General features: G+C 44.3%; 1 protein-coding gene across 1 annotated transcript in view; it reads right to left on the bottom strand.

Moving 5' to 3' along the window:
- Nucleotides 1–18,122, bottom strand: part of LOC119404575 (pyrokinin-1 receptor) — a 183,978-nt gene that overhangs the window by 122,412 nt on the left and 43,444 nt on the right. The gene's annotated exons all lie outside the window — the stretch shown is intronic.

Genomic DNA, 18,122 nt, shown 5'->3' with positions numbered 1-18,122 from the left:
AACACCTGAGATGGAGCGAAGTGTGCGCATTCATATTCAAACACGTAGCTTTGATAGCCACTGACAGATAGAACTGAGATCTGAATCGTATTTTGTTACTTAAGTGGGTTTAGTACTCACGCTCTCGTATCTGCTTTGAGCATCTAGTGCGTAGAAAGCCAGGATTTAGAAATTGTTTTGATTGTGTGCATGAACATTAAATTGATAACTAACGTAAAGTACATTGCTTCTCTGTGAAAGTGTTTCCTTTTGTCTCATTCGTGATTCGTGCTCATCCTCTTTTAGCACTGTCCAGCAAGTTATGGATTACCAAGATTACCATTGGTATATCCTGTGAAGTATTTTGTCGTCCCATCCAGTATATGTCTGTGATGTTTTACATTGTGCTACAGCATGAGTATACATAAGCTGTTCTGATAGTGTGGTAAGTGAAGCTGTCCTGTGCTCGTGTTCCATCTGCAGAACCAGAAATATATTCGTTGCTTATCCGCGAAAGACTTTTCAACTCTAAGGAACGACGAAATTATTTGTTCAGTAATAGTTAAAGAGCACCTAACCGCTGTAATGTGTTCTAAAATAAAAAAAAAAACCTTATTGGGGACTCATACGATAAAACAAAGTGCTACAAAGAAGGGCTGCAAGCGCAAATGGCATTAATACTCCATCGACATCTGACTAAAGCGTATTGTTTAAACTACGGAGATGATGATGTCTAATTTTGTAAAGAAGAAGCTGCTACATGTGTATCTCTTAGAATGCGTATTGTGATTCATAGTCTTCTAAAGGCCCCTTATGCATAAACATAACCCCGCTATGCGACGGCGTGACGAAAAAAATACACCTCAGAATCTGAACGGAATTGTGATTCGTTGTCACTTGGAGCTTTTGAATGCAGACGCTAAAGCCTTTTAGGGCTGAGCAACAAACGCTTTAAATGACCGTTAATCGCTAATACCCCCGACTTCCCGACTCCCGGCTGTTAAACAAAGGGGCGCTACGCCATTAACGAACCCCGCTCGCAATCTCTTTTAGCGCGTCCGTTCATTGCTGTCAACCATGACCCAAGGGCTTAGGAAGCGCACGAAAGCGCATCGCGCTCTCTTGCATCGATCGCGCATTCAACACGAAGAGCTGGGAACACAGCGGGAAACGTAAACTATTTGTCCCATCGGCGCTCCGCTTAAAATCGCTAAAATGAGCTTGGAGGCGACGGCGCGATATCCTTTTACGAATTTACGCTTGCTGGAGGCAGCATGGAGCAAGTTCAGCTTGTTCTGAGTTGTAACGCGTTTGGCGTTCTTCTCTCTGGGGTCTGGTAGAGGGAGCGCGTCGGGTAAAAGGCTGACGGATGGGAGAGAGGCCTAAGCTCAGAGATGCGAGTATAAGATAATGCGAGAGCTTGCATCGCGAATTCGTTTACGTCGATGCAGGCGTGTGGTAAACAAGCTTCAGACGTTTAATAGGTCGAAACAGGATCGACACGATTTGTCACGCTGTATATTCACTGATCGTGGGTGACAGTTATTGCATGTTTGTGCTGGTTTGCAGTTAGTTTTGTAAACACGTGTTTAATACAATCGCTTTTCTTAAGGAGATGAAAGCTAAAAAATTGTCGCGTTTGCTGGAAAGATAACATCGGTAAAGACTAATGTGTAAGCATCAAGAAACACACTTAGGAAAAGAAAACAAAGTAAAGGTAGACTTATTGCAAACAAGTAATAATGCTTGACTCATGCGCACGCACAGCTTCTAAGTATCTCTCGTTTTCTCTGCTGAAGCTGGTTTCCATACACATAGTGAATTAATTACTCGAGAATAATGACTGCAATTTAGATGCGCACAAGCCTAATACTGAAGGCAGTGGGGCGGTTTTTAAATGCAGGGTTTTCTATCTTGTTGAATCAGTTCACCTAAACAGAAACTTTGGAGGGATACTAAATAAAAAAAAGAAAAAAAAACACTTCTAGATGCATGCAATAAATGAAACCTACATTTCTAGGAAGCCTGTGCTTCCTGGTATACGAAAAAAAAAAATAGTTTCGTCTGACAGAGTACCAAGTTCAAGGATATAATTTTTTTCTTTTTCTTGTATTTTTTTACTGAGCCCGTTCGGCTAACTGATTATTATTCCAGCATCCTCATAATTCCCTTCTCCATCAGTGCATCTATGCATCAATGAGAAACACCAGAGCGGAAATGATTAATGATCACGCTCTTACATACTCACGGTGTAGCTACGCGACAAACGGCCAACTCCGTGTATCCGGTTTTAATGAAGCCGCTGTAGCGTGCTGCTTGACTCGTTGGCGGAAAGAAACAATCTTCTATCATTTGTCGGCATTGATTACGCGACAACGCGCTTTGGGGATCTTCGGGGAATACACTACAGAAGCTTGAAAAATATGTGTGCACTGTTTTTCTGCGCGTCCTTTTTCTCTGGGGTACGTAGCTGTTCACCAACGAGCACGCTTCATCTCCTGGGACGATCTATTTCCCGGCAACCCTCTTCGGATATCCAAGGGATTCCTGTATAGTCATTAAGGGACGGCGGCCCGTAAAGCGTGGTACTACGAAGCTCCACGCGCGCGCGTTAGCGCAAAACTCCCCCTGGGTTCGCATACCTGTATGGCTAGCAGTCGCACGTGCTTCCACGAAACGACGGTAAAGAGCTTGGAAGCGAGACCCGTTACGCTATTAGCGCGGGGAATAAACTGAAGTAAAGGTGGGACGACACTAGCTGGCTTTCCATTGTCACAAACGCACACGGTCAAAAGGACACAAAAAGACCGACAGTTACAACAATAAACTCCGCCTCCAGAACTGCGGCGCGCCTGCCAATCATCTGTGCGAGAAAGTGGTGCTGGATCGTGCCGGTCCCGTACGTAAGTATTATTTCCCTGATAATGTAAATGCTATGCGTACTAATAATTGAGAGTTCGTCGGCCCCATTTAAAATATTGCGTTTGGCTGAGCTGTGATGTCGGAATCCTTGCTGAAATTAAGCAGGAATTTCGACTTTTCGACCGAAAACGAGCGACACGAACATGTTTCTGTATGGTGAAATCACCTGCCCGAATCGCGCGAAAGGTGCTTGACATAACAGAAATGAGGAAATGCAATTGGATAGGGCATATATGCAAGTTTTCTCCGGTTGGGACAGTGACGGCTGTGGGCGGAGAGAGAAATAGATGAGAAGGAAAAGGCAAGGAAGTTAACCTGGTACTAATAACCGGTTTGCTACCCTGCAAGCCGGTTATTACCGGTAATAAAAAGCTGCGGCGGGAGCTTACATTTATTCTTATAGGTGGCAGCCGACTCTAGGGATAGTCATTGTTGCACTTTCTTTTGTTGCGAGTTTGCAACACCACGGGCAAGCGCTGCTTACGGAACAGCTGTTTGACCTCAGAGACAGCGGCGTGATTGAGTGATTGACGTTATCTCGGAGGCAATGTTTTCTTTTGGCCCAGCGCCATCGTCCACTGTTTCTGTCAGTCAAGCGGAGTAATTTGTACGCGGCCTGAAATGCATAGTGAAAGCAGCGTCGTTCCATGTCTCTTTCTTTCTCTTTTTTCCTTTTTTTTTTGCTCTTGCTTTGGCGTCCAGCGAGACGTGGCCGAAAAGTGAGCCTCAAAACACTTTTTGGCATTAGCCTAACATAGGCGACGACAGGAGCCAGCTGGCGCCTGATGCGCCTCAAAAATCCCTAGCTGACAAAACATCCGGTTAGTTACGGTGGCCACCCGCCAAGCGTCGCATTGCTTGATGCGAGAAGAAACTTGTTGCCAGAGCAATGCCTTTATCATCATGATTCTCAGCCTCTTTTAGTCCTCTGCAGGACAAAGGCCTCTCCCAATGATCTGTTTACCCTATCCTGAGCGAGCTAGCTGATTCCATTTTATTCCTGAGAACCTAATTTTGTCACTCCATGTGATTTTCCGTCTTCCTCGACTGCGTTTCCCCTCCCTTGGTAACCATTCTGTTGCTCTTACTGTCCACCGGTTGTCTGTCCTACGCCTTACGTGGCCAGCCCAGGTCCGTTTCTTTCGCTTGACGTCAGCTAGGATATCTGCTAGCCCTGTTTGTTCCCTCGCCAATTCTGCCATCCTCCGATCTTGTAAATTTACTTATATAATTTTTCGTTCCTTTGCACGCTGCGTGGTCGTAAACTTTTTCTGTAGTTGCTTTGTTATCTTCCATGTTTCAGCCTCATATGTAAGAAATGGCAGCATGCCAGCTTAGGCGGCAATGCCTTAGCTGAATAATTGTTATTCATGCAAGCATATATAACCACCACAAAAAGCGGTAAATGGTACTTAACACGCTGTACAAAGCAGTCAAGTTTCCTGGGTATTTGCAAACTTCAAGGAGTGTTAGCACCCCTCGCAGCCATGGTGGTGAATATGGGACATCCTTGGAACCGCAGGTATCACATAGGTGGTTAATTAACGTTCAGCAGGGAGTTGACCAATCAAACATTGCACGCAACAGCATATGACTTTAAATCCGCCTGGATCCGCCCCGGTAGTCTAGTGGTTATGGTGCTCGACTGCTGACCCGAAGGTCACAGGATCGAATCCCGGCCGCGGCGGCCACATTTAGATGTAGCGAAAATGCTAGAGGCCCGTGTACTTAGATTTAGCCGCACGTTAAAGAATCCCAGGTAGTCGAAATTTCCGGAGTCCTCCACTACGGCGTCCCTCATAATCATATCGTGGTTTTGGCACGTAAAATCCCAACGGTTATTATTATGAGATCCGCCTAAATCGACGACCTCGCTAGTCTATAAGTGCGAAGAAGAATAGGAAGTGGCAGGCTTGAAGTGCATAGTACAGCTCGGCAGAATCGTTTGGAAGCCGCATAGAACTCGAAACAGTGTGAAGGGATGACGACAGGGTTAAGAATACAACTTCAACAGGGCAGTTGCCTTGCTGTTGTGCTTTAATAGAACGGAGAGTTCGGCACGTTGTTTCACACTAAACAGCGTCCTAAGTAGCGCTACTGAGCAAAAGATAAGAACAAAGCACGTAGTGCGCACCTCCTTTCGTAGTTTTTGTGTTTCGTTTAGCAGCTTTGTTTAAAGCCATGCTTACTGTTGTGGTGGATTTCCGGTTCCTGGCTTCTGGTTCCGGAGTTCCATCTGTTCGCTGTTAAAGTTACATTCAAGATGAACTATGTTGGCCAAATACATTTGTTAGGGTCCCACGACGCCATCGCTCGCAAAAAAAAAAGTTTTTGGAGGCGAATTTTGGCCTATTCCCAGTTCCAGGTCCTGTTCCAGGAACTGCAGCAACATTCTGAACAAGATCACCTCATCGGCGCCAACGCCTCAGTTAAAACTAAGCCTGCTACATCAGCCGCAATAGCGCTGCATTTCTTTCGCCTGTTGTCTTACCTTTAAAACGGTAGAGAGCGCGTTTCGCTCCCCCCCCCTCCTCCCCTCAATTTCTCACACCAAGAGGTCCGCCATCACTACGACCAGTCCAAAAGGGGTCCCCGACACATCGATGGCTGAGAACCACTGTGTTGAGGTATAAAAGTCACTGTGTTGAGGTATAAAAGTCAATGTAGCATTTATGAAACTTTGGTACCCCTGAAGATGGGAGAGAGAGAGAGAAAGATAACATTATTTTAAAAAGGCCACCATCCGGGTGCACTAAAAAGAGCGATCCTTAGTAATCTAACAGGCCTAGAAGTTCACAGAAGAACTAAACATATTTTAACATTGCCTGGTTGCTTGAAAGGTGCTGAGAGAAATCCCCCTTTTAGCGGCTCGGTAAAAGCAGCTGTTGTTCGTGCTAAATAGCCCGACCCTCTCCTAAAAGAAACATTAGAAACCAAAGTGCGATAACACCGAAAAAATCGCGCGCTCAGCTGTTGACGATTGCTATGTAGGTTAACTCCGCGAAAACAGCTATGCGTGGAGGTCACCTGTTTTCGGCGAGCTTCTAATGGAGGGAGCCGCAGGCAGGGATTGTTGCGTTTTAAACACTTCTACGATAAAGGAACTGAGCTATTGAGCGCAAAGTGTGGTTGCTGCTGAAAAAAGAAAAGCTTAAAACTAGGTGACACAAAGGAATGGTTTTCCTGGCGGGCCAAGCGCTCTCGACGCGGGAGATCACGGACACACGTTATACGTGAACCATAAGCGTCCAGAAAAGGACCTTCATTCTCTGATCCTCTTCATTCTCGTCCTCATCCTCTTCCTTATCATCTTACCGGAGCGGCCTGGCCCGGGGTGAAAAATTTTCCACCGGAGGCCTGGCCTACTTTTCGTCGAGTCTTTCCAGTTGGAGTCGTGAGGGCCATTCTTTGCGGCACGATTTTGACAGCCGCGGCCTGCCATACGCGATTCTTCGCAGAGGTACAGGGGAGAGGTGGTCCCGAGTGGAAACACCTGTCCGCGAGGTGCGTGCGCCATATATTATTTCGTACCCTTTCACGCACTCTTACAACTCGCGGAGGCGTTTTAAAACGCAACATCCCGTTTCGTCCTTGACTGAGTTGGTCGAGCTTTCCCACGAAGCGATCCTTTACTTGTGCTGCTGTTTCAGTACACTCGAGATATCTTCACGTCTACTCGGGTTATCCTGCCCCAGCAGGAATGCACATAAAACGTTTTTCTATACAGAGCTCCGTCCGTACTTCTCGCACTCATCGAACGCGCAGCATGTCAACGTGGTCTGCTGACAAGTGCACGTGCTTGTATGGCTGAAGAGAACGAAGTGGGAAAAACCGCGTAGTATTCGATGCACATTTATGAAAGGAAGGTGTTTTGGCAGAAGCTGTGCCAGTAGATTTCATGGCCATAAAAGCGAGAAAGCTGCACTGTCTAAGAGCTCCCACGCAGCCACCATCGCGTTGGCATTGGGTTTGATGTTCTCAAACCTGCCACCGTGAGACAGCTTTGAGAACTACGACAGAAGTTTGAGGTTTTTTTGCTCGTTAAGGGGCGACACCTGCCAGCATCTGCTCACGAAAGCCTGTGCCTGTGAATTTTTGTCCGTCCGTCTTTATCGGTCCATCTGTTTATCTTTGTGCATGTGTATATATGTTCATCAGCACATCATTCTATAGCTGTTCGTCTACTTCCCGTTGTCATACATTTGTATGGTTCTAATGTCCCAATGATAAAGCTATGTGCTGAATGACACTCATGCCCATTTGATGACATCGATAGCAATTAACAAAACAAATAAAAACAACACGAACGCAAGCTAGAGGTAATGAATACCTGGTTAAGACGTTTCTAAACACAAAACAGATGGAGATGAATGGTTTAAAGCCTGTGCACTAATGGCATGCTGAAGCTCGGAAGAGCTTTCGCGTAGAAGTCTTGACGACACTTCTCGTAGTGTTCAGGCGAGTGTAGCCGCGCCAAAAATCAGGCCTACATATGTAATCGCAGACATCGCGCACACAGCTCAATAGTAATATCATTAATGATAGTTTGTGCGAGTAGTAGTTCATCACAGGCCGTGTTTAACAGAATGGCATGTACACATGCAAGGACAATCGGCGCATGTACACCTTTTATGTCTTTGCTTTCAGCTTACATAAAGTAATTTAAAGAGCACTAACGTATTGCGATGCTAATGCTTTTGGGCTCAAAGGCCTTGAGGAGGCATTCGTGCTGTTTCTACATTCTCATATTTCAGTAGCTCAGTCACTTATCTCATTCACTTAAAACTCCAACACTACCCCACATTTAGCAGTCATTATTTTGTGATATATATGTATCGATTACGCTTCTATGTAGCGCGTGTTTTTAGGCCATTGCGCAGCCTTATGGCGTCCTATCATCGTAAATCTTTCGTCACAGTTAACACCACATTATCTGTCATGGCGCTCTTTGGCCATACCTAGCCCTTGCGCCATTAAAAACATGTCATAATAATAATAATAATAATAATAATAATAATAATAATAATAATAATAATAATAATAATAATAATAATAATAATAATAATAATAATAATAATAATAATTATAATTATAATTATAATAATAATAATAATAATAATAATAATAATAATAATAATAATAATAATAATAATAATAATAATAATAATAATCAATCAATCAATCATTTATTTAACGTGCCCAGGAACAACCGTGAGGTCTTTGTGCAGGCGCACGCAAAAATAAAATCAATAAAAATAAACAATACAATACAGACAGTCTTCAGAAATAAAAAGAGCAAAAACACGTAGACAAAGAGAAATGAACACTAAAGGGGAGGAGTAAAATAAGACAATATGAGAAATATTGAAGGGGAATAAAAAATTAGATTGCACATATTCAACTATGCGGAAAGACGGAGAAGGGAAGACTTTGTACACTGTGCCATACTATGTCAAAACAGTGCAAAGCTCGGATAAAAACAGTGATTGTGGACTATGAAAAACGTCAAGATCAAGAAAATTAATATTATAAAGACTTTGTATTCTGTGAACGGTAGAGTGTTGGAAGAAGCAGGCGGGTACATGAAACGGTCTGTTCTCTCTGGTTAACTTACGCGGAATTCGAAAATTAACACAATTGAGAAGTACAGGGCAGGATATGAAACCGTGGACTAGCTTGTAGAGAAATAAGAGATCAGAACGATTTCGTCGGCAGTGAAGTGATGGCAGTGATAATGACTCAGCAGTATTTGAACGAGATCCAGAGTCATTTTTAGCAAAGCGATGGTTATATATGCTGAGGAATTTTTTCTGGACTCGTTCAATGGTGTTACCGCTGGATTGAGCAATGCCATTCCATATCACGGACGCATACTCAAGTTGCGGAAGACATATTGCCGTGTAAAATTTGTGTAGGGCCATGGGAGATCTGAATTCTCGAGATATTCTACAAACACATCCGAGAGAACGAAGGCCCCGCATAGCAGCACGCTTAACGTGAGAAGAAAAGTTTAACGCGCTGTCAACAACAACACCAAGATCACTGATTTCATAAACCTTGCATAACGGCACAGAATTGACAAAGTATTGAAATGACACGCTAGATGTTTTGCGAGTGATAGACATGAATTTTGTCTTTGCGGTATTTAGAGAAAGGTTATTGCCGTTGCACCATTCGGAAAAAGAACACAAATCTGACTGCAACAAGCGACAGTCGTTAACTGAATGAATTTCCTTAAATATCTTGATGTCATCGGCATACAAGAGGAAAGAAGAATTACGAATGGCAAAAGAAACATCATTAACGTAAATTAAAAATAGGAGTGGGCCTAATACCGACCCTTGAGGGACCCCACTAGTCACTTTATACAAAGAAGAGGTTTGGCCATTTACGGCAACATAACAAGATCTATTGAGCAGATAGCTGTGCAAGAGATTCACAATCGACAAGTCAACGTCAAAGTTCGCAAGTTTAACCATAATCAGTGTGTGGCTGACTACGTCAAAAGCCTTGCTCAGGTCACAGTAGATTACGTCAACCTGTCCTCTCTGAGAAATAGGTGTGGAGATCTGCGTCATGAAACTAGCAAGATTTGTGGTAGTTGAGCGGCCAGCAAGAAAACCATGTTGATTTGGAATCAGTGAGTTTTTCACACTAAAAGACAATATTTTGTGAAGAGCCAGTTCGAAGATCTTTGATGTGGCACATAGTAGAGAAATCGGGCGATAATTAGAAACATCTGTCTTGGAGCCCGACTTAAATACTGGGAAAACACGAGCAGTTTTCCACATGCTAGGAAATGTGGAAGTGTCCAGGCAGTTATTAAATATCGTAGTCAGTACTGGGACAAATATAGTACCATATGCTTTTAGTATGGCGGAGGGGATGCCATCTGGGCCACATGATAAGGATGGTTTTAAGCGCTTAATGCATTCGCTGATAAGATTTTCATCCAGCGACAAAGCACTGGATGAGCTAACTGCCTTGGGCTGTTGTCTGATATCAGTGCTGGAGTCTGAGGCCTTATAAACGGATGAGAAATGTGTGGCAAAACAGTCAGCGACGGCATGCACTTCTACCCCATTTGAGTCTAGTAGTCTGAAGGACTCTCCGCTTTTGCTAGACCGTTTACGCACATACTTCCAAAACTCAGCCGGCCTGTCAGAGGCGCTTTTTTCTAAGAATTGAATGTACGAACTATGATCCCGTTTATATAGGCGTTTAGAGAGAGTTCGAAAAAAGCTGAACTCTTCCTTGCACTCGCTGGATGGAGAACATTTAGATTTCCTGTGTGCGTGATCTTTATGCTTCAGTGCACTGATAAGTTCTGATGAGAACCAGTGGGGATATTTACGTTGTTTAGGTGTATACTGGGGAATAAAATTAAGCATGCTGCTCAGTACAAGCTCCGTAAACCGATCAACCTGGTCATCAACATTAGGTTTGTCAGTAACCTGTGACCACTCAACGGAGGAAAAGGAACAATTAGAGGCAATCCTTAGGAAAGCCTACAAATGCGCCCTCGGACTACCAGTCAACACCTCGACGAAAAATTCCTTAAACTGGGCATAAACAACACAGTTCAAGAACACATCGAGGCGCACCTGCTTGCGCAGAAAATGAGACTCATGCTGACTCCGACGGGCAGGTACACGCTGCAGATACTGGGCATGAGGGATGCTTGCCGAGAAATTAACAATACAGAGAGTATACCGAAGGACATTCGCCAGATCATTGAGGTCAGCCCATTACCTAGAAACATGCATCCGAAAATACATAAGGCCAGAAGAAAGGCAAGATCAGAAGCACACGAAAGAAATTTCACAGGGAGAACAGATGTACTGTACGTTGACGCAACCACATACAGAGAACACTCCGGGGCGGTAGTGAGCGTTGTTGATCACCAGCTTAGGGAAGTCAATAGCGCTTCGATCAAAAGCAATAACATCCTCGAGGCTGAGGAAGTAGCGATCGCTCTCGCCATCACGCACCAGGGCAAAGAATCCACTGCGGAAATAGTTACGGACTCGCAAGAAGCGTGCAGACGATACAGCAGCGGGCGCGTATCCACTGCTGCCATCCGCATACTCAAGGCGAGAAAAATCACCTTCTCGTGCTGCTCCATTACGTGGACACCAGGCCATGAAACTGTGACTGGGAACCAGCGTGCTGACGCCAACGCCCGAGCATACGCCAACCGGGGGGCGCACAACGACGGGGAACCAAACACAGTCACTAGACGCTATGGGGCAATTCTAGAACATCAAAGAGCCCTGAGGAGGATTTACCCTCCTCCCCACAAAGACCTCAGTAAAGAGCAGTCGGTTGCCTGGAGACAGCTGCAGACTAATACATACCCAAATCTCAGCCTACTTAACAAAATCTATCCGACTACATACGACAACAAATGCCCGCTATGCGGGGAACATGCAACACTTTATCATGTTACATGGGCCTGCCAACACTCAAAGGATGTGCCAATAAACAACACACCAACACCGGAGCAGTGGGAGGCTGCGCTGTCCTGCTCGAAGCCTGAAGAACAGCTCAAGCTGATCGACAGAGCGCGCAAGATGGCAAAGGCCACAGGGGCCCTGGACTGAGGGCTCCACCTTCGCCGGGAGAATTTCTTTGCACCAATAAAGTTTTTCATTCATTCATTCAACGGTGGACAAGTGATGATAGAGGCCCGTGTAATCACCTCGCTTGAACGCAAATCTTGGAGATTTGTTTACGTAACTGCTGTAGCTCGTTGTTTCGGCTGATGCAGATAATCTTACGTTAAGTGGTGGGTGGAATTTGTCCGGCCATACAAGAGAGATGTTGGAGCGGGAAACTTCAAGGGGTTGATCGTTTGACACACACAGGTCTAAGACGTTGCCACTGGAATTGACGACTGAATTATGTTGCACTAGGGAATTAAACGCGAGAAAGTCCAAGAGCAGGCTGCACTTTTTCTCTGTGAAATGATTGTAATGAGAAAAGGTAAGCGTGCTCCAGTCAATTCCAGGTGCATTGAAATCCCCAAGAACAATAATTCTGTGCCCACTATGAGAAGATATCACAAGTTCAATAGAAGACATGACATCGTGAAACGAGGCAGGGGAAATGCTGGGCGGTAAATAGAAGCATCCAATCAACAATTTTTCACGGCGCTCAAGGTTGATTTCTAGCCAGATCGATTCTTCGATAGTTTCTAGGTCTTTTCGTCTAACGGATTTCAGTGAATTGTCAATGGCAATCAGCACGCCACCGCCTTTCTGTTTGGTTTCACTGGAATCTCGGTCACGGCGGAAGGTGGTGTAAGTCGGGGGAAAAAAGTCCGATGAGAGAATTTCAGTGCCGAGCCAGGTTTCAGAAATAGCGATAATAGGAAAACAAGACGAAAGAACATTAGAGAAAAACTCCAGTGTCTTGGTACGCAGACCCCGAGCATTTTGATAGAATATGTCTACGTTACACGGCACTTTCGTTTCCAGTCACTTGCTCAGAGGGATGAAGCATGTCATCGCGCAGCTCCCCACGAAATGACTTGAAGAGGCATCCGAGGGGCCACATCGAAGGGTCATTCAGGCGTTGTAGCGTTTCCTCGTCAACTTCGATATAGAATGAAGAATATGACTGGAATCTTGTTTGAAGTCGCCGGCAGGAAATGGGAGACATATCGAATGAAGCAATATGTTTTTTGATGTCAGCAGCAGTGGTGTCCGGGCTCAGCTTCGTAACAAAAATGGCCTTTGGCCGTTGTGGCCGTTGTGGCCGCTGAGCTACAGATATAGTGGATGTCTTCAATGCTCCAAACGAGGCGGGTTTCTTCTTTCTTACACCCTCAGTTACCGCTGCAGAAGAGGCTGTCGCAGGCATCACACTGACACGCTCGGACGTGTCTACGTCACATGGCGGCGAATTCGAAGATGAAAGAATTTTGGACAGAGGTTGTTCAGAGTACGCAGGTTGCTTGGAGGTCACAGATCGGCCAACGGTCACCTGCTCTGGAGGGATCACAGGCGCCTTCACTGACACGGCGGCCGTGCGGCGCGTCAGCTCCTCACGCAGGAAGCGGACCTCTGCACGAAGGGAGGCGACCACACGGGCTTGTTGTTCAACACCGCGGGAATGATCCTTGCGGAGGCGCTCGTTTTCTTCGCGTAGTTGGGATACCTCGTCGCTGAGGAACGAGATTCCCTCCAACGCGTCGAGGAGGAGGCGGCGCAGCCCGGCGAGCTCACCACCCGTAGGGGCACACGTGGAGAGGGAACCGGTTTGAGAGCAGCTGCAGGGCTCATCGCTGCACGCCGCCGAGTTGTCTTCGTTAGGCTTACCAGAAGAACTGCTCAGATCACATAAATTGCAGCAAAATGAGCGCGATCCAGACTTCAGAAGTTGCAGCTCTTCATCAGGCCAGGTTACACACTTCGCATGAACACGTTTAGAACAACTTTCACAGCGGAAAAACTGCTGCTTACCGAAAAACGGGCAGGAGCATAGCAAGCATGCATCCCGACTGGGAGCCATGGTGCGGGAATAATAATAATAATAATAATAATAATAATAATAATAATAATAATAATAATAATAATAATAATAATAATAATAATAATAATAATAAATCAATCAATCAATCAATCATTTATTTAACGTGCCCAGGAACAACCGTAAGGTCTTTGTGCAGGCGCACGCAAAAAAAAAAACAAAAAAAAATAAACTATACAATACAGACAGTCTTCAGAAATAAAAAGAGCAAATACACGTAGACAAAGAGAAATGAACACAAAAGGGGAGGAGTAAAATAAGACAACACGAGAAATATTGAAGGGGAATGAAAAATTAGATTGCATATATACAACTATGCGGAAAGACGGAGAAGGGAAGACTTTGTACATTGTGCCATACTATGTCAAAACAGTACAAAGCTCGGATAAAAACAATGATTGTGGACTATGAAAAATGTCAAGATCAAGAAAATTAACATTATAGAGACTTTGTATTCTGTGAACGGTAGAGTGTTGGAAGAAGCAGGCGGGTACATGAAACGGTCTGTTCTCTCTGGTTAACTTACGCGGAATTCGAAAATTAACACAATTGAGAAGTACAGGGCAGGATATGAAACCGTGGACTAGCTTGTAAAGAAACAAGAGATCAGAACGATTTCGTCGGCAGTGAAGTGATGGCAATGATAATAATTCAGCAGTATTTGAACGAGATTTTTTAGCAAAGCGATGGTTATATATGCTAAGGAATTTTTTCTGGACTCGTTCAATGGTGTTACCGCTGGATTGAGCAATGCCATTCCATATCACGGACGCATACTCCAGTTGAGGAAGACATAGCGCGGTGTACAATTTTCGGAAGGGCATAGGAGAACGGAATTCTCTAGACAATCTGCAAACACAGCCTAGGGTGCGAAGACCCCGCAAAGCAACACGCTTAGCGTGAGCAGAAAAGTTTAACGCGCTATCAACAACAACACCAAGATCACTGATCTCATAAACCTTGCATAAGGACACAGAATTGACAGAGTATTGAAATGACACGCTAGATGTTTTGCGAGTGATAGACATGAATTTTGTCTTCGAGGCATTCAGAGAAAGGTTATTAGCGTTGCACCATTCGGAAAAAGAGCGCAAATCTGACTGCAGCAAGCGACAGTCGTTAACTGAATGAATTTCCTTAAAAATCTTGATGTCATCGGCATACAAGAGGAAAGAAGAATTACGAATGGCAAAAGAAACATCATTAACGTAAATTAAAAATAGGAGTGGGCCTAATACTGACCCTTGAGGGACCCCACTAGTCACTTTATACAAAGAAGACGTTTGGCCATTTACCGCTACATAACAATATCTATTGAGCAGATAGCTCTGCAGGAGATTCACAACCGACAAGTCAACATCAAATTGCGCAAGTTTAACCATAAGCAGTGTGTGGCTGACTACGTCAAAAGCCTTGCTCAGGTCACAGTAGAGTACGTCAACCTGTCCTCTCTGAGAAATAGGTGTGGAGATCTGCGTCATGAAACTAGCAAGATTTGTGGTAGTTGAGCGGCCAGCGAGAAAACCATGTTGATTAGGAATCAATGAGCTTTTAACACTAAAAGACAATATTTTGTGAAGAGCCAGCTCGAAGATCTTTGATGTGGCACATAGTAGAGAAATCGGGCGATAATTAGAAACATCTGTTTTAGAGCCCGACTTAAATACTGGGAAAACACGAGCAGTTTTCCACATGCTAGGAAATGTGGAAGTGTCCAGGCAGTTATTAAATATCGTAGTCAGTACTGGGACAAATATACTACTATAAGCTTTTAGTATGGCGGAGGGGATGCCATCTGGGCCACATGATAAGGATGGTTTTAAGCACTTAATGCATTCGCAGATAAGATTTTCATCCAGCGACAAAGCACTGGGTGAGCCAACTGCCTTAGGCTGTCTGATATCAGTGCTAGAGTCTGAGGCCTAATTAAACGGATGAGAAATGTGCGGCAAAACAGTCAGCGACGGCATGCACTTCTACCCCATTTGAGTCTAGTAGTCTGAAAGACTCTCCGCTAATAATAATAATAATAATAATAATAATAATAATAATAATAATAATAATAATAATAATAATAATAATAATAATAATAATAATAATAATAATAATGATGATAATGATGATAATGATGATAATAATGATAATAATAATAATAATAATAATAATAATAATAATAATAATGATGATAATAATGATAATCGTCATCATCAGTTTGCGAATGCATCAGGCTTCATTGAGCTATGTTTGAGATGACGCCATTACACTGATACGCTGGAATTATAGAAACGAGAGAAGTACAACCGCATCAGCGCAGTAACGTTTTACGCCAGTTTCTCATAAAAGATTCGTTGATATTGGATAGCAGCACTTTGGGATGTCGTCATGTTCGAGCAGGGCACCAAGTCCGCTTACTCGCGCGCTACCGCTTTAACTTCACGCTCATCACATTCGAAGATATTCTTTTCGCGTATCTTTGGATAACGATTGCTTATCTAAGCGCTAAGTTCCTTTGCTAAGATTAAGTACATTTTCTGCACCGAAGAAACATCTTCTTGAACTTTCTTTCTCTGTCACTTCGAAAAAATTCCCCGATGAAAAATTCACTAGTGTTGTCGCGGTCGCTTCAGCGTAAGGAGGCATCGTGCATGTAAGAAGCTTTCTCCAGCTTTCTTTTTTTTTTTTTGGTCGAGCAACTACACCGAAACGCGGCGAAGCCATAGTGCGCTGAGCTGAGGTCATAAAAAAATCAGACGGGAGCCTGTCAATGTTTCTCGAGTGAGGATCAGGAAATGGGGAATGCTAAGGGGCTCGAGCTGGAGTGGTATGGCTGCTTTCTTAAAGCGCCATAAGTTCTACGCCTAAATACGACTGAACGGTGCTGCTTGCAAGCAGGGTCATATTATAGGAACCGAATGCTCCTTCCGAATTATTGATAACTGCAGTAAGACGACCTTACTAAAATAGATTGGTATATTTTAGAGAAATTTGATATACTTCTCAAAGGCTGTTTTGCATTTCTAAGTCATGCTCGTGTTTCAATGAAATCTGTGCGCTGCCTATATACAAGCGCAATTTTTTTAGTTTATTTCCGGTCCATAGACTGCCTGTGTGCCTCTTTATACTCGTAAATTCTGTTGGTTGACCCTACTTGTCAGATACGTTAACTAGACTGTTAGTTTTAGTGTATTTTTGTCCATATAGAGAATAATATATCAGCAGAGATAGTCGACGCACTTTTTTATTTTAGTCTGACCTTTATCTATAAACGCTGTATTTAGAAACATTATTGGTTATTTATTTCGATGAACAGATGCTCTACAGAGAGTACACACATTCGACTTTACAATCGTGGACTCAATCTTTTTGTCAGTCATTTGCAGTCATTTGGAGTTTGCCGACCTCAAAACAAGTTGTTTTTGTCTTGAACTCAAACACTGTAGGCCAGTAAACGTTCATTTCTTTTAAAATAGACCAGTGTCACGCTAAACCATAAGAAACAACTGTCACTCTTAACGCTTCTATTCACAACGGTCGCATGTGCCGTTTACTTTTGCCGCTTGTCTGGGCAAATAAACGCCCACATGAAGGTGTCCTTTTTGTTAAGGACCCTCTTAAACTATTTTATTGCGACAGAAATTATAGGGACATTGGTTGGTAACAACTTCATTGATGGTCCTGCAGAGCTTTCGCCGACCGGGCTTTAGGTCTCCCACGTGGGGACGTCGAGGACTTGCCTCACCGCCGCCTCGCGGGCCTGCTGGACAGCCCAAAGTTGGTCGCCGAGGCTGGGGCTGGACAAGGCAGTGGCCCACCGCGGCGGAAGGGTTCCGGAGTTAGCACCTAGCGGGTTTTTGTAACAGTCCCAGAGCATGTGAGTTAATGTGGCGACCTCAGTGTGGCAGACCTTGCATATATTTGTCGAGTATGTATTATAGGGACACTCTCGGCAAATTTTTGCCGTCGCCGTCATCCCCCGCATATATATATATATATATATATATATATATATATATATATATATATATATATATATATATATATAAGGCACAAAGAAAAATAGCGCAGAAGAAAAAAATTCCGGAGCACCCGACCGGGGATTCGAACCAGCGATCCAGCGACCCCTCGCTTCCCAGCACGCTGCGTTAGACAACTCAACCGCGCGCCATGCATGCGCCGGCGAAATAACGGCGAGCTATTTATATACACCATTTACCGCTGGTGGTAGGCAGATCTCGGAGGCGCTTGAGAGTGTTTTCTATCACGCAACGCTCCTACATTTTCTTTCAGTTTGAGAACTGCTCATGAGACGCGCACGACAAAGTGGTCCCTTTCTGTACCGACTCGGGATGTGGAACCTGAAAAAAAAAGCACCGGGCACGCCTTGCGTCAGACGCCCCCGTGTGGCAGGAGACGCTGAGCCCTCACTCCCTGCGCCGCAGTTAAAAAGAAAAATAAATATCTAAGAGCGTCTGATTCTCCATTGTCGACACTTGCAGTGCGTTGTTCAAGCACAAAGCTGTAACAACTGTAACAGTTGTTAGTTCACGCTTGCCCTGTGCATACCTGTGCGTTCATTTCGGGCGTCCTTCTTTGTGCTTCAGCGGCGCGCTGCAAGTATCGAGCTGCTTGTCGTTCTTCGTGTGACATTCCATTTTCTCGCTATCGCATTCATTGCTTCGCCCTTGCGG

This window comes from Rhipicephalus sanguineus, chromosome 9, assembly GCF_013339695.2.
Source record: "Rhipicephalus sanguineus isolate Rsan-2018 chromosome 9, BIME_Rsan_1.4, whole genome shotgun sequence".
In the NCBI taxonomy this organism is placed as follows: Eukaryota; Metazoa; Arthropoda; class Arachnida; order Ixodida; family Ixodidae; genus Rhipicephalus; species Rhipicephalus sanguineus.
This window is presented reverse-complemented; position numbering and strand designations above follow the sequence as displayed.